The 25,228-nt window shown below is 42.4% G+C and overlaps 1 protein-coding gene and 1 long non-coding RNA gene across 4 annotated transcripts in view; both read right to left on the bottom strand.

Moving 5' to 3' along the window:
* LOC139023248 (uncharacterized) overlaps positions 1–25,228 on the bottom strand; it is a 288,962-nt gene that overhangs the window by 57,643 nt on the left and 206,091 nt on the right. The window lies entirely within an intron of this gene.
* The window catches only part of btbd7 (BTB (POZ) domain containing 7), a 123,820-nt gene that overhangs the window by 57,643 nt on the left and 40,949 nt on the right, over positions 1–25,228 (bottom strand). The window contains exon 2 of one of the 3 annotated variants that reach the window (XM_070435975.1): positions 21,474–21,542. The exons of 1 other annotated variant lie outside the window; for it this stretch is intronic. The gene's annotated coding sequence lies outside the window, so the exon portion shown is untranslated. Of the gene's footprint in view, positions 1–9,381; positions 9,587–21,473; positions 21,543–25,228 lie in introns of those variants that run through there. One more of the 3 variants, XM_023973777.2, reaches the window with a different exon arrangement.

Below are 25,228 nucleotides of genomic sequence, written 5' to 3'. Positions count from 1 at the left end.
TGACTAGAGCTTGTCAGTCCCCAGAAATCCAAACCAAAACTTTTCTGCTGCTGTTTGCTTGGCAAGTAGCCTAAGAGTTAAAGCCTTTCAGGGGGGAGGGGATAAATATTGCAATATAAAACCATTTGTAAGCTCTTTTTCCCAAAGAGGCTATAGCTACATCCTGATATTTATGTTTAATTTTACAGTCCAATCTAGCACTGCCAGAAACTGCCCAGGGGGTAACCTGGCTTCAGCAGCTTTGGGAGACATCAGGGCTAAACTTCCCTCTTGCTACGGTAACAGGCGAGGCATTTCTCTCTGGAAATTTCAACGAGATAAAACTTCTAAGCATATGGCGGGTGGACCACTCTGCAAAATGCTGGCATAGGCTACTCCATCTCCTTCACCCCGAAGTGAATTGTTTTTATTTGTGAAATCCCCTGGAGGGGAGACATAGATGGAGTTCTTGGGTTACCACCACTTGGGTTAGCACCGCACTTTGTCATCACCGAGCAGGAATGGAAGCAGATGGAGAACACAATTTCATGGCTCAGACAAAATGCGAGGGTACCCTTCATGTATGTTTTGACTGATATGTGGCTTGTGTCTGGAATGCATTTTTCATAAAAAAAATGTTTAAGCCTAAGGCATGGTTTTCAAAACACTACTGTTGACAGTCAGAACTAGCCTCTCTACAAGGTAGGTAAAATGCCATGTGATAGTATAATGCTTTAGGAATTAGCCTGACTAAGGCTACTTTTTCACAAATCGATTCCTAAAGTAAAGGGATTTCAGTCACATACCCTATGTCATCCACTTTTCTTCCACATTCATCTAATAGCCTAACTGCTGAGAGTTTGAATGCCCTTTTAGAAATACCTATTCAATATTATGCATTACAAATAGACTAGGTATCAAATTAAATAGAGGCAGTATTTTTTCTATACTATGTTCATGTATTTCAGTAAAAGGAAAAAAATAAAAACATTCCAGCTGCTGATGGTCGTTCGTTAATTCATTCTCTTTTCTGACTAACAGTGGAAATATTCTGAGAGAACCCTTGTCATTAAGTCATTGGGTTGGATTTTACATAAGTAGGCAACTTTCTAGACAATGAACTCTCCGAATTTGACAGTGTGGTTTTGAAGCAAGTTGCTATTACTTTAAAACTTTCACAAGAATATAAAATAATGACTGCATGCGAAAGGCATAGACTGCACAAATTGCTGAGAGAAATTCTGTCTGGGACAAGGACTATCAATTTGAGTGACATAAGTAGAGAAGGAATAAATTAATAGGCTAGTTCTCTGACTGGTGTGGTGCGCCAAAACAGAAGCTGACAGGTTATGTAAGTGATGCAATGAGGGTGGGAGGCAGAACATTCCATTGGCTATAAGCATCAAGAGCCCTTGCCCTGCCATTGGGATGACCATATTGACTGGCAAAAGGGACACAATAGAAAATGTTTCCTCAAACAAGACAACTGTGATTCAGAAAATGAGGAAAGAGGGGAGCAAAGTGTCTGTAGTTGAGGGGTCACAGCAGGAATGAGGAAACTAGAAGGGTAGCTACAAAGATAGCGCTATTCTCAGTCCAGTGCTTTCTTGATGCTTCCCTCATTTTACCTCTGTGACTGTCCCGCTTGACTCAACGCCTCACCATATTGATGCTGAGAATGTTTACATTGTTCGCTGAGTGGCTGACATACTGCTTTGCCCTCTATGGCTAAGGGAGAAGACCAATTTCGCAGGGGCAAATCCATACGTTTTTTTTTTTTTTTTCAAAATAATTGTCAAGCAGAGGTTTTGAAATTGTGTATTCTGAACTTTATCCGCAATACCACAATTATACAAGTAACTGCCAAAATAAAGGAAACTCTTGAGTAAATGAGGGATACAAAGAATATTGAAAGCACGGGGTGCTTCCACACAGGAAGTTCCAGACACTTGTAGAAACTATGGACAGGCGCATTGAAACTGTTCTGGCGGCTCAGCGCCCTATAAGACACTTCATATGTTGGTGTTTCCATTATTTTGGCAGTTACCTGTAAAAGCAGGCTACACAGATAATGTACAACATTTAAAGACCTGCATCACTATACAGAGAGCTGTGTTGTTTCTAAAAGGACATATTTGCGTGTTTTTGGAGCCTTTGTTCATGTTTTTTCAGGGCCCCCATACTACAAAACAAGGATGAGGAAGTGATTTGCTGTAAGTTTCTCAAAAACAAGTTAAATCACAAAAACGATCTCTGGATTTGGACCAGTTGCAAAATGGACCTGGGGCTTTCCCACCCGGACCCGATATGCATCATTTATTTTTAAAATAGAGACCCATTCCGAACAGACCCAAGGACAACTAGACCCGTTCCGTATAGACCTGGTCGGATCCAGACATGGTCCAATCCGAGTGAGGGAAGCAGCATAAAAGTCATTTAGGCTACTTTACCAAGCGGAGCTGATAAAGCACGTGCGGAAGAGTGGTGCCGCTCTAACAGGTGGGGGAAGGGCCATACATTGAGCAAGTGGCATGGGAAGCAGGGAGGAGGGCGTGAGGGACAGCAACCAAACAAGTCGACTTGCGCCTTAGTAGACTTATAGCTGCCATAGCTAGGTTATTTATCATCATATATGATTACATAGTACCAGTCTTGGACTTCATCAAACCGGGAGAAGCTAGTTAAGCTAGCTAACGATAGCTAGGCTAACTGAGGCTGCAGTGCATGTGCTTACTCATGCTACAGTTACAAATAATAACTAAATTCAGAATATTAAGTAGCAGCGTGCATACCTGTTGGCTCTTGGTTGTAGTAGCCTGTCCTTCAGCTAAAATTACATATACCCTACATATACCCGAGACCCTTGACAAATCAGATCCGACCCAGACCATTTAGAATTCTGGATCGGCTCGGGTCCTGGATCAGGTCTCAGGTCCAGGTGGATCCGTGATGACCTCTAGTCTTAGAAAACTTCTACTTCAAGTTCTTTGTCCTACAACAGGCATTTTAAACTGCGGGGACATCCGGGTACGTGGCACCAGATCTTACCCATCCAAGAACACTGTGGCATTGCATTTCTTTCAGGGTGCATTTGAGGGAATTTGATATGAATAACTTATTGCCTAATTTGACTGGGAAAACAGCCCCATAGTCACAGTCCTTTTCTTTCTCCCAACCTCTTTTTTCCCATCCCTCACTCTCACAATTATGAACATAGAATCGTCCAAATTACTGGTTCAACAAACAATTTGCAGGGCTGCCAGTTTTACCCAGTCACAGAGAGCAGCCTCATTTTCCTTACTCTTTGCTAAGGACGAAAAACAGGAACAGTCTTTCTCCTCACTTCTTCATGGGTGAAGAACATACATTTATTTAAAAAATAGGCACAACTTTGATTAAATCTCTCGAGGCAAGGACTGAACCCACGGCCAGAGGATTGTACTAGGTTTATAAACCTTTCCAATGTGTGTACATGTATTTTAATTAAGAAGCAAGCAAAAAATCTTTTACGCGACAGCATGTTGAAGGTATGACAGTCAAGTTCCCCGTTACCTATTAGCGCTCCAACATAAAGAGATCTTCTCCATCCCCTATGGTCCTCAATGTTGGGGACACCATCCATGGTTTGACTCAGAGCAAAGAGTCTAGTGAAGTCTAGTAAATACCGGGCTATAAAATAAGGCAGACAATCTGACTTTTTTCTGGATATTTAGAACACACCGCACTCAAATATCAGGAGCTTCCCGAAGCTTTTGCTCATGTGTGGATCACATTCTGAGCATGTGTATATTCATGTGTATACTTTACACGCAGAGAGCAGGCTACGAATGGTGCTCATTTAATTAAGTTAGATCAAAGATGAATCAGTGTCTGCAAAATCACATAATGATCACAGTATTCTACATAAGAGCCGTATATAATAGCATTGTATAACGTTACCGTAAAACAACACCAACCCATTCAATACTGCATGATAATTCTTCAAGTTTCAGGTAAAATAACAACTCAATGTTTATATCCCAGGACAAATTATCTAGCAACAGCAAGCTAGCTAAATAGGACAAATTAGCTAGCAAGTGCAAGCTAACTAGCTAAAGTGCCATAATTGTTTAATTCTTTTCAACCTGTCCCCAAATTAATATAATTGGTTCAGAGTTTGTTTTGATATTTTAACCTGCGTGTCGTGATCGCGTTTGGTGTGGGGGGACAAAATAAATGTATGCACGGTAGCGCGCGCGTAGCCGGTTTGGGTTCCGTGTTAGAGCAGATGACGTTAAACTGTAGCATACCATACTTGTGTATTTTGCCTAGTGGGGCGCACTGTTGAGTTTTGGCCACAGTAATGTTATACTATGCTGCAAAGGGCCGCCCCCAGGTGGTAAGGGAAGGCAATAACACATCTCCCACGCTGACCCTGAACATAGGGGCCCCTTTAGGGGTGCGCACTTAGTCCACTGCTGTACTCCCTGTTCACCCACGACGATTAAAATAGCCTACAAAGAGGAGGTCAGAGACCTGGGAGTGTAGTGCCAGGACAACAACCTTTCCCTCAACGTGAAGAAGACAAAGGAGCTGATCGTGGGCTACTGGAAACGGAGGGCCGAGCACGCCCCCATCCACATCAACTGGGCTGTAACCGAGCAGGTTGAAAGCGTCAAGTTCCTTGGCGTCCACATCACTAAGAAACTATCATGGTCCAAACACACCAAGACTGTTGTGAAGAGGGCACAACCATGCCTATTACCACTTAGGAGATTGCAACCCTACCCATGCCAAATCTTTTCAAAAAAATCGGAAACTTATGGGAAGATAAGCCCGGGAATTTGGGGACTTTTGCTTAAATTAATTTTAAAAAGTTAGCTTATAACAGTGAACCTTTTTTGTGGGATACGCAAGGCAAATCTAGGTCTTGTGGCATATTTTGGTTAAACTATCCCAAATTCAATGGAATTGAAACCCTCTGCATGCACTGTGCATTCTTCCATTCTCAAGATCTTGCACACTAATGAGATGCTATTGAGCCCACACTACTACACTGTCTGAGCCAAGGAGTACATGCTTTCTGGGAAGTTTTGATTACAATACTGGGTGGGGGTGAATATATTTATGTGACATAGATGATTTTTTGCTAACTAGTAAATAGTAGCCTACAGCAAAGTGTGTTGAAATAATTTATAACTTGTTAACAATTTCTGCTAGATAGTTTTTGCTACCATGTGGGTTTTAGCTTGCGTGAGCCTGCAAACTGAGAAGTGTTAATTCACCTGTTTCCATACATGTTTCATTTTAAAACATTTAATCTAACTGCTTAACTATTTATCCGTACATGGAATTGTATTTGTTTTGTTTTTTACAAAAAAAAATCTCATCTTTACAGGAAAATGCCACATTCTCTATCTGATGTGTGGAGACATTTCACTGCAGCTAATGTAGAAGGAAAAGCTGTGTACATTTGCAAATACTATGCCAAATCATATGTGAAAAATGCAACAAAGGTGCAGAATCATCTGGCCAAGCGCATAAAGTTCCCTCAGCGCTCACAACAAGCAACCACTGACAAAAGTCCTTCTATTCGAGGTGAAAATCATGAATCAGACACCTTATCAATAGCAACAGTTCATGGTCCTCCTGCAATCAGAAGGTTTTTTTTACTCAATGGAGGAACGTAGTCAGAGAAATGCTGATGAATGTCTTGCTCGAGCTGTGTATGCAACTGGTTCACATCTGATGCTCACAGGCAATGTGTATTGGAAGAGATTTCTGAATGTTCTTCGCCCAGCATACACCCCTCCAACAAAACATGCTTTATCTGGTCATTTTCTGGATGCAGAGTTCAACAGAGTTCAAGTGAAGGTCAAGCAAATCATAGAGAAAGCAGACTGTATTGCAATCATCTCTGATGGGTGGTCGAATGTTCATGGGCAAGGAATAATTAACTACATCATCTCCACCCCTCAACCAGTATTCTACAAGAGCACAGACACAGACACACCAGTCTCTACATTGCAGATGAGCTGAAGGCAATCATCAATGACCTTGGACCACAGAAGGTATTTGCACTGGTGACAGACAATGCTGCGAACATGAAGGCTGCTTGGTCTAAAGTTGAGGAGTCCTACCCTCACATCACACCCATTGGCTGTGCTGCTCATGTATTGAATCTACTCCTCAAGGACGTCAAAGCACTGAAACAATGGATAGACTCTATAGAGCCAAGGAAATGGTTAGGTATGTGAAGGGTCATCAAGTTATAGCAGAAATCTACCTCACCAAGCAAAGTGAGAAGAATAAGAGCACCCCATTGAAAATGCCCAGCAACACCCGTTGGAGTGGTGTTGTCATCATGTTCGACAGTCTTCTGGAGGGGAAAGAGTCTCTCCAAGAAATTGTCATATCACAGACTGCCGATATTTATTATATATATATATATTTTTTTTTAACCTATATTTAACTAGGCAAGTCAGTTAAGAACAAATTCTTATTTACAATGACGGCCTACCCCAGCCCAACCCGGACGATGCTGGGTCAATTGCGGCCACCCCCATCAAGAGGATCCTCATGGATGATGTATTTTGGGAGAGAGTGGTGTGCTTACCACTCTCTCCCAAAATACATCAGCCTGAAACTCCTGAAACCTATAGCAGTAGCCATTGCACGGATTGAGGGAGACAATGCCATCCTGTCTGATGTTCAGACTCTGCTTGCAGATGTAAGAGAAGAAATCCGTACTGCCCTGCCCACTTCACTGTTGCGCCAAGCAGAGGAAACTGCAGTTCTGAAATACATCAAAAAGCATGAAGACTTCTGCCTGAAGCCCATACATGCCGCAGCATACATGTTGGACCCCAAGTATGCTGGCAAGAGCATCCTGTCTGGTGCAGAGCTCAACAAGGACTATGGTTTCATCACTACCGTGTCTCACCACCTTGGCCTGGATGAGGGCAAGGTTCTTGGCAGTCTGGCGAAGTACACTTCCAAGCAAGGGCTTTGGTATGGAGATGCAATATGGCAGTCATGCCAACATATCTCATCAGCCACCTGGTGGAAGGGACTTTGTGGATCTGAGGCTCTTTCCCCTGTTGCCTCCATCATCCTCCAAATCCCACCAACATCAGCCGCCTCAGAGCGAAACTGGTCCTTGTTTGGGAACACACACACCAAAGCACGCAACAGGCTGACCAATACAAGGGTTGAAAAATTGGTGGCCATCCGGGCAAATTTTAAGCTTTTTGAGCCTGACAACGAGCCATCCTCAACAAGGTTGACAAGTGACAGTGAAGATGAGGCCTCAGAGTCTGATGTTCAAGAGGTGGAAATTGAGGGGGTCCAGGGAGAAGACATGGAAGCCCTAGAGCAAGACAACCAAAGCTTTAGTTTCTAGACTATCATTTTAAGAATGTATGTTGAAAATGTTTTTGGGAGATGCGATGGATCATTCAATATTCCCTTTCTTTTGTTGTTCAGTGAAATCATCCCATGTGAAGAGTAAACTCATTTATTAAAGTTAAATTCGTAACTAAATAGTTTTTTTATTTATATTGGAAGGATTTAATCATTTGCAATGATGTCTACTTATGATAAGGTAAAAGGTTTATGTTTCTGTCTCCATATGATATGGTAAATATATCCAATGCAAAAAACATTACATTTAAAGTGTATTAATATTAATTGGCATATATTTCCGTTAATTCACATATATTCCCGTTAATTCCAAGGAAAGTTTCCACCTCTGAATATTCCCCAAAATGTGCAACCCTAGGCATGGGTCCTCAGATCCTACATTTTTTTCACAACTGCACCATCGAGAGCATCCTGATTGGTATGGAAACTGCTCGGAATCCGACCGCAAGACGCTACAGAGGGTAGTGCGTACAGCTCAGTACGTCACTTGGCCGAGCTTCCTGCTATCCAAAACCTCTACATCAGGTGGCGTCGGAGGAAGGCCCTGAACATTGCCAAAGACTCCAGCCACCACAGCTTCTACCCCCAAGCAATAAGACTGCTCAACAGTTAATCAAATGGCTATCCAGACTACTTGCACTGACTCTTGCATAGGCTTGATATACACTCACTGGACTCTAACCACACACACGCATATTGATGCCACACACATACATTCACTCACATACACTGCTGCTACTCTTTATTATCTATGCATAGTCACTTCACCCCTACCTACATGTATATATTACCTAAATTACCTCGACTAACCCGTACTCCTTGTAAACAGTGCATTCGGAAAGTAATCAGACCCCTTGACTTCCTCCACATTGTTACATTACAGCCTTATTCTAAAATGGATTAAGTTGTTTTTCCCCCCTCAAAAATCTACACACAAAACTGCATAATGACAAAGCAAAAACAGGTTTAGAGTCTTCTTGAGTATGACGCTACAAGCATGGCACACCTGCATTTGGGGAGTTTCTGCCATTCTTCTCTTCAGATCCTCTCAAGCTCGGTCAGGCGTCGCTGCACAGCTATTTTCAGGTCTCTCCAGAGATGTTAGATCAGGTTCAAGTCCAGGCTCTGGCTGGGCCACTCAAGGACATTCAGAGACTTGTACTGAAGCCACTCTGCGTTGTCTTGGCTGTGTGCTTACGGTCATTGTCCTGTTGGAAGGTGAACTTTCACTCCAGTCTGAGGTACTGTGCGCTCTGGAGCAGGTTTTCCTCAAGGATCTCAGTACTTTGCTCCGTTCATCTTTGCCTAGATCCTGACTAGTCTCCCAGTCCCTGAAAAATATCCCCACAGCATGATGCTGCCAACACCATGCTTCACCGTAGGGATGGTGCCAGGTTGAGTCTCATAGCAAAGGGTCTGAATACTTATGTAAATAAGGTAATTCTTTGTCATTATGGGGGTATTGTGTGCAGATTGATGATGAATTGTTTTTATTTAATCCATTTTAGAATAAGGCTGTAACGTAACAAAATGTAGAAAAAGTGAAGTGGTCTGAATACTTTCCGAATGCACTGTATAGCCTCATTATTTTGGGTTACTATTTTTCCTTTAGTCTATTCTGCTGTTTTCTCCCTTACTTCTTTAAAAAAAAACATTGTTAAGGGCTCGTAACTAAGCATTTCACAGTAAGGTCTACCTACACCTGTTGTTTTCAGAACATATGACAACATTTTGTTCTGTTATGTAGAATACTGTGATCGTTATATCATCCAGCTTTCATCTAACTTTATTAAATAAGAAACCATGACCATTCGCCTGAGTAGCCTGTTATCTGTGCTTAAAGTAGAGAATAAACACATTAGCAGAATGAGATCTGCACATGTGCAGAAGCATCGGAAAGCTACGGATCTTTTAGTGTTTTGACAATGCAAAAACAGGTTTAGAGTCTAATGATTCCGAAAAAGTCGGATCCGCAGCCACTCTGGTAAAATAAAGGGTTACCTCAAATTCATCTCAGAATCCCAGCTCCACGATGTACTGTTTGCCCTTTTAAGTCAGTTGGCTACAGTCGCAATCTCTGAAGATGGAGGCCATTCAGGCTGTGAACTTTTCCCTGACTGCATTCAACACAGAGAGAGGATCTGCCATCAGCGCTCACTGGGTGTGCCCGGCTCTGTGGGTGTGTCCGGACATCCGATTTAATCTGGCCCGGAGGTCAGCTCCACTAACGCAGTGGGACCACTGTATGCCTGAGCAAACATACGAGATGTTCCCCAACACATAGCACAAGAGCAAATCACACAATGACATTAAGATATAAAGAGGAGGAAGTTTGCTGTCTCGAGTGACAGTAAACAAGGCAATTGATAGGAGGGAGAACAGTGCGCAAGACTGTCAAAGGAGTGTTTTACCACTCAGAAGAGTACTTGCTCTTTTATCCCACTCATACCCTAACAAGCACACATTCTCAGCGTGTGTTGCTTTCCACCAATAGGCAAATTACAAATCATGCACAATGAAAGCTTGCTTAGCAGCAGCGTGAGAGTTTTTCTTTCTTTCTTACTTTCAAGAGCCAGCAACGTGGGAGTGAAAGTTAAGTGTTCAGGGGACAACACTTTACCAGACCACTGAGCAAAAGCAATGTCCATTCAACAAAAATCAGTAAGGATAAAGAGCCCTCTGTTTCCAGGCCCTCCGCAACTTCTCAGGATTGGCAGAAAGAAGGGAAGGGGGGGCGACGAGGCACCCTGGTCTGTGGCTGCTTCCTGAAGGCCGTGGCAGGCTGGATTATGTGAGACTAATGAGAGGGGACAGAGCCAAGCTGCACCAAGCCAGCTGCGGGTTGTCTGATCCACCCTACAGTGCCTCTCCCGCCGAGCGGCTCCAGGGGCTTCGGGCCAAGGCAGAACCAGGGGCCCAAGGCCACTGCTCCACCCAACATGGTGCATCCCTAAGCTGACTCGCTTAGTTAGGGTCTTTGCCTTGAATAGCCAACTAATTTGCAGAATTGACCATTTAAATGATTTGACCCCAACCTTGACATCCCAATGCTGGAGACCCACTTAGAGCGGGGAGCAAAGCAAAAAGAAAACAGCTCAAAAACAACCAGATTGCCAGTTGTCAGAGGGCTGCCTGCGTATTTGGACCGTGGCTGTCGATGTCAACTCAAATATGAGCAAAGAAAACATTATCACACTGACAAGTTGCTAATGAGAGTCCCATGCACTGTAAAATATTAACTACCAGACGTGCCATTCATTTTGACTGTGTCATATTATTATAGAGAGTTGTTCGCTTCGCAACCACTCCCCATGGTCTATTCAGACAGACAATATACAGCCTGGCTCTAAACATGAGTAGATTGTAATGTCTGAGTGCATTTTTCACTCTGGTATTCAAATACATGAATACTCTCAGGATCTAAATCAGGGATCATCAACTAGATTTATGAGTGGATGGTCTTGGGTCCGGACAATAATTAAGTGATAATGCCCGAGAAGCCGGTGTTTGAAGCATAGGTGTTAGGCCCGAGACTAAATCGAGGGCCGGCAAACAGATTACCAACATACTCAAATAATTGATTTACATATTTTCATTTAAAAAAAAGTTATTTTGATGAAATTATTCATACTATTTCATCCTTCCACAAGATATTTTCCAGACACAAATCTAAGGTTGCTACCCAAGCTGGTCGTTCCTTCTATTGGTTCAGTTGCCAGGCCCAGTTTTTTATTCTAAGGACAGTTGTTTGTTCTAAATGTCCCATTGCCATACTGGCTAGCTAGCCTACTACATCTAATTTACAGTCCAGTCAAACAGTGCAGCCGGAATAACAGCAAAGTAACATTTACATTTGTTTAAGCTGTTTTCTAGACATTTATTTGGATACATCCATAACAATAAGCTAACGTGCTCTCATCAGGACACTGTTGTTCAGAGGAGCTAGCCAACAACACAGCTAACACAATCACTTCAAACTGATGCTGGAAAGACAAACTAGCTGCACTTTGTTTCGTTTTACCTGTTTTCTATTGATAGTTCTTTGTATACATCCATAAAATGCAAGTGTCGGAGAAACAGGCAGCAAGGTTTAAACAAATCTCCGCTGTTGAAAACTAAATGTTAGTCTAAAAGAAATGTGAGATAATGTCTAGATGCTTTTTATAGTGGAGACCAAGTTTATAACTTGCCTGTTGGGCCGATGAGACAGTGGACTGCGTAGTCAGATGGAACAGAGTAAATAGGCATTTTAACGTCATAGATTTAACCGGTGGTAACTTGTGGAATAGACACAGGCTGGAATGCGCTTTTAACCAATCAGCATTCAGGATTAGACCTACCGTTGTATAATTACAAATAATTTGTCGACTGCAAATTGACCGCAAGAAGCCCAAACAGATATGTTTGACTAAAACAATTTAAAACCTTGCTTACATTTGTATACGATCACGTGCCTCTCTATTATGCGTGGGAAAAAATTGGGAACAGATTTCTTAAATTAAAATTACTTGGAGCCGATTTCCTGATGTTTTTAGTATTTTATGTCCAACAATGACAATTCCATGGGGGAACCCTGATCTAAATTCTTCCCTGAAAGGCTACAGAATGCAGAGGATACGGTAAAAAAAGAAAGTTGAACCGGCTAAAGATTTATCTTCCTGTTCATGCCTTTGTTTCCTCATAAACCAGCACGAATCGGACATTCACCTCATGGGACATCAAAGCATAAAGGTTTCGTGGCGTTTGGTTTCCTCCTCAGTGTCGACCACACACACACACACACACACACCAAACTTCCCAGGCTTTGTCTCTGCATATCTAACTTTCAAAATGTCGATAAATCAGAATAGATGTAGCTGAATGACGATAAGTAAAAAATGATGTTCTAATGCTGCTATTTTATTAGTAAAGATATTATTCTGCAGTAATGGGGCATTTTTCTTTCCACCTGTCTGATACTGTTATAGCAAAAGCAATGTTCTACTGGAATGTTTATTATAATAAAATAGGCCCACCCAACAACTGCTTTTCCTCAGCTTTTGAGTTCCTGGTGAGATAGACCTCTTCATTTCCAGCAGGCTGTTGCCAATTTCCTCAGTCAAGGTCATCCTGTCTGGTCCAAACAGCACCAACAGTCACTGTGACTAAGGAACTTAAAAGTCAGAGGCTGGGATCTCAGCACATCCTGACTGAGCCCAAACGTACTAATGTATTCTCTGCCCTAGTTTGTGGTCCAGGCACTTCAGTAACAATATGGCACTATTGACCAGGTCTCATAGTGCTTTAGGCCTACATTGTGTCATCCATTACCAATGTGAAGCCTCAACCTGGGTGAAGTGTGGCAGCCATTTTGTCGTCTTGTTCCGTCCCCCCAGCCCGGTTACTTGACTGCTGGGTGCATGAATCCGTCCAGCTTAGAGGACGATGGAGGAGGGCTGACATTTCAGAGTTCACGCTGTTCTGCCGACACGCTTACCCTTTCGCAGAGAGAGCTCAAGGAATGCTCTACCCGACACACCCCGCCCCCAACCATCCTCACAAATTTGAGCTTCAGCTTATACAATACCACAAAAAAAACATCTAATTAGGCTTTAAAGGTCAGCGCAGCCACAAGACAACAGGATGTTTCGGGGGAGTTTTGGCCTCGTAGCAAAAACATTTCTGCGGGGTAATGGAGATGGAAATCAGTCGCAAAGGAAAAAACAAAAAAACAGGAGTATCCAGACACTTTTGTTTGAATGTCCTCGGAGACACTCATCATCTTAATGAAGGCATGCACCAAATAGCAGATACATCTCTGACATTCCTGAGGTAAACAAAGAAGAGGGAGGGTGGTAAACCAGCCGTTCCTGTGGTAATAACTGAATTATATTGATTTATCACGAGACGATGGAAAGTATCTCAAGGTCCCTTGTTTGATGACTTTGTTCTCTACGTGTGGGGTCAGAAGGATAACAGTGAAAAACATGCGGAGAGATAGCAGTTCCATTCCACTTTGTGGCATTTTTACTGTCCCCAACCCCCCTTTCATGAGAAGGCGACAGAAAAGGCCTCTTCAGTTACTTTGGAGGAAGCCAAGCACAGCATGCCAAGCTACGCAACAATAGCAGCACTGTTGACTGGATTCTCCTCGGTTGTTAATAATCTAACGAGGACTGGCTAAATCAACACATAGGCTATTCAAAATATGAGAATTTCACGTTGCAGAATTACCAAAATAGTCACATCCCTACTCATACTTTTATAAAACACATGTGGCTAGTCATTAGCCTATGTAGCATGCTGGTAGCTAAACTTAGAGACTATGCACTGCTGCTACTGCAAGCCCTCGAAGGCTCATCTCCTAGAGACAGGACTTCACTGGTATCAGCTCATATCTGCAAGGGGAGAGAAGTGTCTGTCCCCCAGGAGAGGGGAGTGGTTCCCCTAAATGCCTGCTGAAACTATCACAAACCAGGAACCCATTTAGCCTCATCATCTAAGGTCAAGGCTTGACATCCCTTGATTACTGCAGGGAACATTGAAACATGCCAATAACGCTTAAGCTATTTTTTTATTTTTTATTTAGATAGAGGTATTTTAGATGACAGTACTCCTCATCTGGAGTCGGAATGTTGCAGTATTTTGACCTTCAAAATCGCCAGCTGTCTAAAGGGATGGCTTTCAAAGGCCCCACTTCCCCCAATTCGGAGGGGATGTAGGCCTAGCTCACAGCCGTTCTCTCTGAGTAATTAATGCACCCTACCAGCCATTAGACACTTGGCAGATGCCTCCAAATACAATTGTTTTAAATGGTTAGGCGGATAAACTACATCCTGTTTACGGTAGCCCCTTCCTGAAACCAAGCATCTATCTTACTTCTGGCATTTTAAGGCCCTTGTGCAAGCCAAGCACTCTCCCCAATTAATCTCACTATGCGCTCTTCATAGGGACTTTGATGTCGGACAAAGTCCCTGTTAGTGAGTGACAGCGGTCACGCAGACCATTACAATCATAAAAATAGCCGCATGATAATCCCACAGCAAAGGACAGAGATCCTATGAGACACCATTTGACCAGCATGGGAAGGAACAGAATAGTGGCAAACTGAATAGGCAAGGAGGACAAGAAAAGTTCTAAAGGTCCATTCGGAAAGTATTCAGACCCCTCAACTTTTTCCACATTTTGTTACGTTACAGCCTTTTCTGGCAAGCGGTACCGGAGTGCCAAGACTAGAACAAAAAGGCCTCTCAACAGTTTTTACCCCCAAGCCATAAGACTCCTGAACAGGTAATCAAATGGCTACCCGGACTATTTGCATTGTGTGCCCCCCCCACCCCACCCCTCTTTTTACGCTGCTTCTACTCTCTGTTTATCAAATATGCATAGTCACTTTAACCATATCTACATGTACATACTACCTCAATTGGGCTGACCAACCAGTGCTCCCGCACATTGGCTAACCGGGCTATCTGCATTTTGTCCCACCCACCACCGACCAACCCCTCTTTTACGCTACTGCTACTCTCTGTTCATCATATATGCATAGTCACTTTAACCATATCTACATGTACATACTACCTCAAATCAGCCTGACTAACCGGTGTCTGTATGTAGCCTCGCTACTTTTATGGCCTCGCTACTGTGTATAGCCTGTCTTTTTACTGTTGTTTTATTTCTTTACCTACCTATTGTTCACCTAATACCTTTTTTGCACTATTGGTTAGAGTCTAAAAGTAAGCATTTCACTGTATTCGGCGCACGTGACAAATACATTTTGATTGGAAAATGGATTACATTTATTTTTTCCCTCAATCTACACACAATACCCCATAGCGAAAACAGGTTACACATTTTTGCAAAAATAAATACAAAACAGAAATACCTTATTTACATAAGTATTCAGACTAGAAGTCGACCGATTATGATTTTTCAACGCCGACACCGATTATTGGAGGACCAAAAAAGCCGATACCGATTAAATCGGCCGATTATTATTATTTTTATTTGTAATAATGACAATTACAACAATACTGAATGCACACTTATTTTAACTTAATATAATACATCAATAAAATCAATTTAGCCTCAAGTAAATAATGAAACATTTTCAATTTGGTTTAAATAATGCAAAAACAAAGTGTTGGAGAAGAAAGTAAAAGTGCAATATGTGCTATGTAAGAAAGCTAACGTTTCAGTTCCTTGCTCAGAACATATGAAAGCTGGTGGTTCCTTTTAACATGAGTCTTCAATATTCCCAGGTAAGAAGTTTTAGGTTGTAGTTATTATAGGAATTATAGGACTATTTCCCTCTATACCATTTGTATMTCATMAACKTTTGACTATTGGATGTTCTTATAGGCACTTTAGTATTGCAAGTGTAKCAGTATAGCTTCCGTCCCTCTCCTCGCTCCTCCCTGGGCTCGAACCAGCAACACAACGACAACAGCCACCATCGAAGCAGCGTTACTCATGCAGAGCAAGGGGAACAACTACTAGAAGGCTCAGAGCGAGTGACGTTTGAAACGCTATTAGCGCACGCTAACTAGCTAGCCATTTCACTTCAGTTACACCAGCCTCATCTCGGGAGTTGATAGGCTTGAAGTCAACAGTGCAATGCTTGACGCACAACGAAGAGCTGCTGGCAAAATGCACGAAAGTGCTGTTTGAATGAATGTTTACGCGCCTGCTTCTGCCTACCACCGCTCAGTCAGATACTTAGATACTTATATGCTCAGTCAGATTATATGCAACGCAGGACACGCTAGATAATATCTAGTAATATCAACCACCATGTGTAGTTAACTAGTGGTTATGATTGATTGTTTTTTTTATAAAATAAGTTTAATGCTAGCTAGCAACTTACCTTGGCTTACTGCATTCGCGTAACAGGCAGTCTCCTTGTGGAGTGCAACGAGAGAGAGGAAGGTCGTTATTGCGTTGGACTAGTTAACTGTAAGGTTGCAAGATTGAATCCCCCGAGCTGACATGGTAAAAATCTGTTGTTCTGCCACTGAACAAGGCAGTTAACCCACCGTTCCTAGGGCGTCATTGAAAATAAGAATGTGTTATTAACTGACTTGCCTAATTAACTAAAGGTATAAAAAAAATATATWAAAAAAAAATTGGGGGAAAAAAATTAAAAAGCGGCAAATGGGCGCCCAAAAATACCAATTTCCGATTGTTATGAAAACGTGAAATCGGCCCTAATTAATCAGCCATTCCGATTAATCGGTCGACCTCTAATTGAGACCCTTTGCTATGACTAAATTTTGCTCAGGTGCATCCTGTTTCCATTGATCATCCTTGAAATGTTTCCAGAACTTGGGAGTCCACCTGTGGTAAATTAAATTGACTGGACATGATTTGGAAAGGCACACACCTGTCCCACAGTTGACAGTGCATGTTAGAGCAAAAACCAAGCCATGAGGTCAAAGGAATTGTCCGTAGAGCTCAACGATAGGATTGTGTCAAGGCACAAATCTGGGGAAGGTTAACAAATAAGGTCTGCAGCATTGAAGGTCCCCAACAACACAGCGGTCTCCATCATTCTTAAATGGAAGAAGTTTGGAACTACCAAGACTCTTTCTAGACCTGGCCGCCAAGCCAAACCAAGAACAGAGTTCCTCTGTGGAGATGGGAGAACCATCCAGAATGACAACCATCTCTGCAGCACTCCACCAATCAGGCCTTTATGGTAGAGTGGCCAGATGAAGCCATTCTTCAGTAAAATGCACATGACAGCCCGCTTGGAGTTTGCCAAAAAAGGCCCCTAAAGGAATGAGACCATGAGATACAAGGTTCTCTGGTCTGATGAAACCAAGATTGAACTCTTTGGCCTAAATACCAAGTCTCACATCTGGAGGAAACCTGGCACCATCCCTACGGTGAAGCATGGTGGTGGCAGCATCATGCTGTGGGGATGTTTTTCAACAGCAAGTACTTGGATACTAGACAGGATCGAGGGAAAGATGAACCGAGCAGAGTAGAGAGATCCAAGGTGAAAACCTGCTCCAGAGTGCTCAGGACCTCAGACTGGGGCGAAGGTTCACCTTCCAACAGGACAACAACCCTAACCACACAGCCAAAACAGCGCAGGAGTGGCTTCAGGACAAGTCTCTGAATGTCCTTGAGTAGCCCAGCCAGAGCCCGGACTTGACGCTCCCCATCCAACCTGACAGAGGTTGAGAGGATCTGCAGAGAAGAATGGGAGAAACTCCACAAATACATGTGTGCCAAGCTTGTAGTGTCATACTCAAGAAGAGACTCGAGCCTGTAATCGCTGCCAAAGGTGCTTCAACAAAGTACTGAGTAAAGGGTCTGAATACTTATCTAAATGTGATATTTCCATTTTGTTCTGCAAAAAAATCTAAAAATCTGTTTTTGCTTTGTCATTATGGGGTATTGTGTGTAGACTGATGAGGTAAAAAAAAAAAAAAGGATTTAAATCAATTTTAGAATAAGGCCATAACGTAACAAAATGTGGGAAAAGTCAAGGGGTCTGAATACTTTCCGAATGCACTGTACATTTGGATCGCAGGTCAATATACCCTAGTTTGAGTTTCAGCCAGGAACAATAAGCCAACTCAATAAGGATTTCACTACATTAGCCTATATTTCTAAGCACTAGGATGATTATGTATGAGGGAGTCAAGCTCACGGAAGACAAATTAGCCAGACAAGGTTCTTGTGATGCCCTTCCATAAAGCAATTTGTTTAAGCGCGGTGAAAAATATGCCGCCCCCGTGGCAAAACATCAGACACTGCGATCCATAAGAAAGATTAGCTAATGATGGGGGGGGGGGGGGGTCAACCGAGAAATGTATTTAGTACGCTTAATGGACAATAGTCTTTTACATCTCCATCAAGTGGACAGGGACTGGTGCCAGCTTCAGGATCTCAAACTCATGCACCAGCTGGCAGACTAAATCCATCCTTTCCCCAAACTGCTAATTTCCCTTTCTTGCTCGTTTTCTTTTTCAACACCCTGGGAATTGGGCAGCTTGCTTTCAGCAATTTCTATTAAATGACAAACAGACCCAATTTCCAGAGAGAACGTATGAGTTACCGCTGGAGAAATTGCACAATAAAAAGGTTTATGAGCAAGGCAGTGTGGTTGTTCCTTGCTAGGTGAAAAAGGTTTACCTTAGGCTAGAGGGGTTGGACAAATACATTGATCTGCCACTTTTCCCCCCACTAACACCATGGTTCCTCTATCCCTTATGGATTTGAAATAACCAATTAAGCCAGGTTACAATATKAACATCATTATTGCTGTCAAAAAAATAATTTCCCCCAATATCACTGTATTAGAGAACTTGTGGATTTCGACCCCCCTAGCCTTTGCTACCCTTGTTAGCCAAGTGAAAAGTTACGTTTATGGATCGGAGTAGAACCCTATGTTCCGAGCGGGTGGTTCATCGTCCTGGAAAACTCGCCGGTACTGTTGATCTTCACAATATTCCAGCTGTCAGGATTTTTCCAGCTGATGAACTCGGAGACGGCTCAACCGTTTGGCAGCTGGGAACGATGTGTATTCTAGATGAGGAGAAGGGCATTTTACGAGTCTCAAGCCCAGATGAGACCCGGCTTTCATTGAACCTCTTGCTTTGACATGGGAATCACTGATAAGGGGATAAGGTTGGCCAGTGTTTTAGTACATGAACCTAACAGATGCTGTGAGACTTAGAAAGACAGCCTGTGTGCCAGAGACACGGTAAAATCCTGGTACAGCAAGCCACTTTAAATACTCGCCTGTGCAGGAGGAGAGGATAAATTGACTCAAATATACTTTCAATCATCTCATAATCTTTAATGAATTCACCGACTTAATCAGCTACTATCAGTTTCTAATCACTGACATCACCGCCAGTCATGCACTGCATGTAGGCTGCCACGGCTGTTGTAAGATTTGGGAATGTTTAATGACATGATTTTTATTTCCCTTTGGTGAAAAGCAGCAGTTGGTCGACACCCGTGAGGAACTACCACAAACTCTTCTAATTACTTCGCTTTTAAATCAGGACTTATGAGACATGTACTACGGGACAATAATACTGTACCATCATTGTACAAGTCATATTAAGAGAGTCAAAGTCACACAAAGGAGAAAAATGGTGAGCAACTATTTGGGCTGGCACAATTACCGTATAACTGATTTCTGGATGAAGACCATCATGAAAATAAAATAACCATCATAACCGTAACTTTTATGTATATATTAATATACGGTACCAGTCAAAAGTGTGGACACACCTAATCATTCAAGGGTTTTTCCATATTTTTACTATTTTCTACATAGTTTCAATATTATTCTACAATGAAATAAAACATACGGAATCCTGTTGTAACCAAAAAAAGTGTTAAACAAATCCAAATATTATTTATATTGAAATTCTTCAAAGTAGCCACCCTTTGCCGTGATGATAGCTTTGCACACTTGGCATTCTCTCAACCAGCTGTAACACAGAATAAAACAATTAATACAAGTCCCATGATGGTAGTGACTGCCCATTACTGCTCATCACTTATTAACCATTTATTCACATTACTTTAATAAAATATTTCAGATGTGTATAGTTTACATTAGTTTTATTTGATGACTTTATAATTTCATTCCAATGTATCATCTCATCTTTATAGAGCTGCTGTCTACGCAGTGTGAAAGAAATCACTATCTTAATAGGCCTTTAAAGTAAATAAGGCATACTTTTATGACTGCTGAATACCAACTATCAATCACTTAGACCAGGGGAACGCAACTCTTACCCTACGAGGTCCGGAACCTGCTGGTTTTCTGTTCTGTAAAAGGCCACTAAAATGTGCAATTTTGTCACACAACACAATGCCACAGATGTATCAAGTTTTGAGGGAGCCTGCATGTGGCATGCTGACTGTATSAATATTCAACAGAGATGTTGCCAGAGAACTTAATGTTCATTTATCTACCGTAAGCCTCCTCCCAACATCGTTTTAGAGAGTTTGGCAGTATATTCAACCGGCCTCACAATCGCAGACCATGTGTAACAACGCCAGCCCAGGACCTCCACGTCCGGCTTCTTCACCTGCGGGATCATTTGAGATCAGCCAAGGGGACAGCTGATGGAACTGGGTTTGCAAAACCAAAGAATTTCTACTCACACTGTCAGAAACCGTCTCAGGAAAGATCATCTGTGTGCTTGTTGTCCTCAACAAGATCTTGACCTGACAGCAGTTTGGCATCGTAACCGACTTCAGTAGGCAAATGCTCACCTTCAAATGGCCACTGGCACGTTGGAGAAGTGTGCTCTTTACAGATTAATCGCGGTTTCAACTGTATCGCGCAGATGGCGTCGAGTGGGAAAGTGGTTTGTTGATGTCAACGTTGTGAACAGAGTACCCCATGGTGGCGGTGGTGTTATGGTATGGGCAGGCATAAGCTACCGACATCAAACACAATTACATTTTATCTATGGCAAATTGAATTTACAGAGATACCGTTACGAGATCCTGAGACCCATTGTCATGCCATTCATCTGCCGCCATCACCTCATTTTTCAGCATGATAATGTATGGCTCCATGTTACAATGATCTGTACACAATTCCTGGAAGCTGAAAATGTCCCAGTTCTTCCATGGGCTGCATGCTTACCAGACATGTCACCCATTGAGCATGTTTGGGATGCTCTAGGTTGACGTGTACGACAACGTGTTTCAGTTCCTGCCAATATCCAGTAACTTCAAATACAGCCACTGAAAAAGAGTGGGATAACATTACACAATCAACAGCTTGATCAACTCTACGCGAAGGAGCTGTGTCGTGCCCCATGAGGCAAATGGTGGTCACACCAGATACTGACTGGTTTTCTGATCCACATCCATACCTTAAAAATGGTAATAATAATAAAAAAAGGATCTGTGACCAACAGATGTATATCTCTATTCCCAGTCATGTGAAATCGCTAGATTAGGACCTAATTAATATCTTTCAATTGACTGATTTCCCTACATGAACTGTAACTCAAGTCAAATCTTTTACATATTTGTTCATCTGGTGTCTCAGGTCTAAGTGTTTTTTAAAAAGCAGTGGAACTGGCTTCAAGGTCCAGAGTTGAGTTTGAGGGACATAGAGATACCTCACAAAGGAACCGCTCTTGATTGCGCGTTCTTCAATCTCTTCTCGTCTTTTGTCTCCCTCTCCATGTCTGCACCACACAGACCGGCCAAGTAGGTGAGCAATGGATTATGGTCATAGTAGTTACAGTTGAAGTTGGAAGTTTACATACACTTAGGTTGGAATCATTAAAACTCCTTTTTTTTTCAACCACTCCACAAATTTCTTGTTAACAAACTATAGTTTGGGCAAGTCGGTTAGGGCATCTACTTTGTGCATGACACAAGTAAGTTTTCCAACAATTGTTTACAGGCAGATTATTTCACTTGTAATTCACTGTATCACAATTCCAGTGGGTCAGAAGTTTACATACACTAAGCTAACTGTGCATTTAAAKAGCTTGGAAAATTTCAGAAAATGATGTCATGGCGTCAGAAACTTCTGATTTGAGTCAATTGGAGGTGTACCTGTGGATGTATTTCAAGGCCTACCTTCAAACTCAGTGCTTCTTTGCTTGACATCATGGGAAACTCAAAGGAAAATCAGCCATGACCTCAAAAACAAGTGTAGACCTCCACAAGTCTGGTTCATCCTTGGGAGCAATTTCCAAACGCCAGAAGGTACCACGTTCCTCTGTACAAACAATAGTATGCAAGTATAAACACCATGGGGCCACTCAGCCGTCATACCACTCAGGAAGGAGAAGCGTTCTGTCTCCTAGAGATGAACGTACTTTGGTGCAAAAAGTGCAAATCAATCCCAGAACAACAGCAAAGGACCTTGTGAAAATGCTGGAGGAAACCGGTACAAAAATATCTATATCCACAGTAAAACGAGTCCTATATCGACATAACCTGAAAGGCCGCTCAGCAAGGAAGAAGCCACTGCTCTGCACATGGGGACAAAGATCGTACTTTTTGGAGAAATATGGAGACTTCAACTGTAATTACCATGTTTTCTGCACTAACTATGTAGATTGGCTTGTTGGAAACTACAAATTCTTACTACATCGCATAGTTTGGGCTTGATCTGATATACAGTGCATTCGGAAAGTATTCAGACCCCCTGACTTTTTCCACGTTACAGCCTTTTTTCCGCCTTAATCTACACACAAAACCACATAGACAAAACCCTAAACTCTTTAGATTTTTTTGCAACAACATTTACATACATATTCAGACCCTTTACTCAGTACTATGTTGAAGCACCTTTGGCAGCGATTACAGCCTCAAGTCTTCATGCGTTTGACGCTACAAGCTTGGCACACCAGTATTTGGGGACTTTCATTCTTCTCTGCAGATCCTCTCAAGCTCTGTCAGGTTGGATGGGGAGCATCGCTGCACATCTATTTTCAGGCCTGTCCAGAGATGTTCAAGTCCGGGCTGTGCTACTCAAGAACATTGAGACTTGTCCCACTCCTGCGTTGACTTGGCAGTGTGCTTAGGGTCGTTGTCCTGTTGGAAGGTGAACCTTGGCCCTAGTCTGAGGTCCTGAGCGCACTGGAGCAGGTTTCCATCAAGGATCACTGTACTTTGCTCTGTTCATCTTTCCCTCGATCCTGACTTATCTCCCAGTCCCTGCCACTGAAAAACATGCCCACAGCATGATGCTGCTGCCACCACCATGCTTTACCGTAGGGATCGTGCCAGATTTCCTCCACACGTGACGCTTGGCATTCAGCCCCAAGAGTTCAATCTTGGTTTCATCAGACCAAAGAATCTTGTTTCTCATGCTCAGAGTTCTTTAGGTGCCCGTTGGCAAACTCCAAGCATGCTGTCATGTGCCTTTTACTGAGGAGTGGCTTCTGTCTGGCCACTCTACCATAAAGGCCTGATTGGTGGAGTGCTGCAGAGATGGTTGTCCTTCTGGAAGGTTCTCCCATCACCACAGAGGAACACTGGAGCTCTGTCAGAGTAACCATTGGGTTCTTGGTCACCTCCCTGACTACGGCCCTTCTCCCCCAACTGCTCAGTTTGGCCGGGCAGGCAGCCAGCTCTTGGAAGAGTCTTGGTGGTTCCAAACTACTTCCATTTAAGAATGATGGAGGCCACTGTTCTTGGGGACCAATGCTGCAGACTTTCTTTGGTACCCTTCCCCAGATCTGTGCCTCGACACAATTCCATCAACCTCAGGGATTGTTTTTTGCTCTGACATTCACTGTCAACTGTTGGACCTATACAAACAGGTGTGTGCCTTTCCAAATCATGTCCAATCAATTGAATATACCGCAGGTGGACCCCATGAGATGTTTCTACAACTTGATTGGATGACCAATGGAAACAGGATACACCTGAGCTCAATTTCGAGTCTCATAGCAAAGGGTCTGAATACTCATATAAATAAGGTATCCGTTTTTTATTTTTAATAACATTTGTAAAAATCTGTAAAAACCTGTTTTCGCTTTGTCATTATTGGGTATTGTGTTTAGATTGATGAGGGAAAGGTATTGAATCCATTTTAGAGTCAGGCTTTAAGACGAACGAAATTAAATTAATTATTAATTGAACCGACAGTCAAATAGTTGTTTGTAAACTGAAAAATAACCTAAATTCCGTTTAATCGCTCAGCTCTATGAAACAAGCAAGGTGTTGTCAAAAATGATGAGTAGAATGGGCTTAGAACCTCTAACCCTGGCAATTTAACTGGTAAACTCATGGGTAGGCTACACTCGCAACGGCTTCCTGGTATTATGATGCAATCAATTCCATGGTAATTTAGAATGTTAACTGATGTTGCTCATGCAATAGAATCTATTTTTTGTAATGTCAGTTGAGTTGAATCAACAAATCACAGCACATATTGATGGATTAAGACAGTTTAAGATAGCGTTTCCTAAACTCGGTCCTGGGCACCCCACGGAGTTCACGTTTATGTTTTTGCCCTGGCACTACACAGCTGATTCAAATAATCAAAGCTTGATGAGTTGATTTTTTGAATTAGCTGTGGGGTGCTAAGGCAAAAACCAAAATGTGCATCCCTTGGGGTCCCCAGAACCGAATTTAGGAAAAGCTTGGTTAAGATAACGTAATAAGTCCATGCGAAAGCATTAGAAAATAAACAAATTCCTGGGACCAGCGCCGTTGTTAACTAGCAACGTTGGTCCCATTTTTGCAAAGAGTTATGGGATATTAGAAACCTCGTCTTAACCTGTATTTTTTAACCAAGATTTTACTTTCTGCTTTGTTCCTATGGGTACACTCGCAATGCCCAATGTATGAAAGCAAGACATGGAGATGGGGCAACTTGGGATGGTAGAAATTAAGAGTGACGCAGACTAGGAGGAATTCTGCCATGCCAAGCACACAGATCTATAAAATCATGCGACAGAGAAATAGTCCCAATAAGAGTTGGAAAAAGCCGATTCAAGACCTCTGTCTTGCAGAAAAATGCTTACTCGCAAACCATCTGCACTTAGCAAAGTGATGTAATTAAACTGTCCAGTAAGCCCGAAGTTCAGTCCAAATTTATAAACCACTGAAATAACATGAAAAGGGATATGAGCACACGTTTTACACCAGGTGAAATAACAGGAAGAGAGAGGCCTATTGTCCTGAGCAGCACATMGTATCTAAGCAGCTGGCCTAGTTCTTGAAGGGTGAAATAATGCATGGTTAAGAGGAACAGAAAAGCACAGCATAAAATGTATTCTGCCCCAGCGGTTGTCTATGGTGCTCAAACAAAGATGGGTTGCAATGAGACAAACTTGCATGCTTTTTGTTGATTAACGGAAAACAAATTAAGGCATGTCCAATGACAAAGAGTGTGGTTACAGTCATT

The sequence above is a fragment of the Salvelinus sp. IW2-2015 genome, linkage group LG28 (assembly GCF_002910315.2).
Source record: "Salvelinus sp. IW2-2015 linkage group LG28, ASM291031v2, whole genome shotgun sequence".
NCBI classification, from domain to species: Eukaryota; Metazoa; Chordata; class Actinopteri; order Salmoniformes; family Salmonidae; genus Salvelinus; species Salvelinus sp. IW2-2015.
The sequence above is the reverse complement of the archived record's forward strand: the minus strand, read 5'-3'. Positions and strand labels throughout refer to the sequence as shown.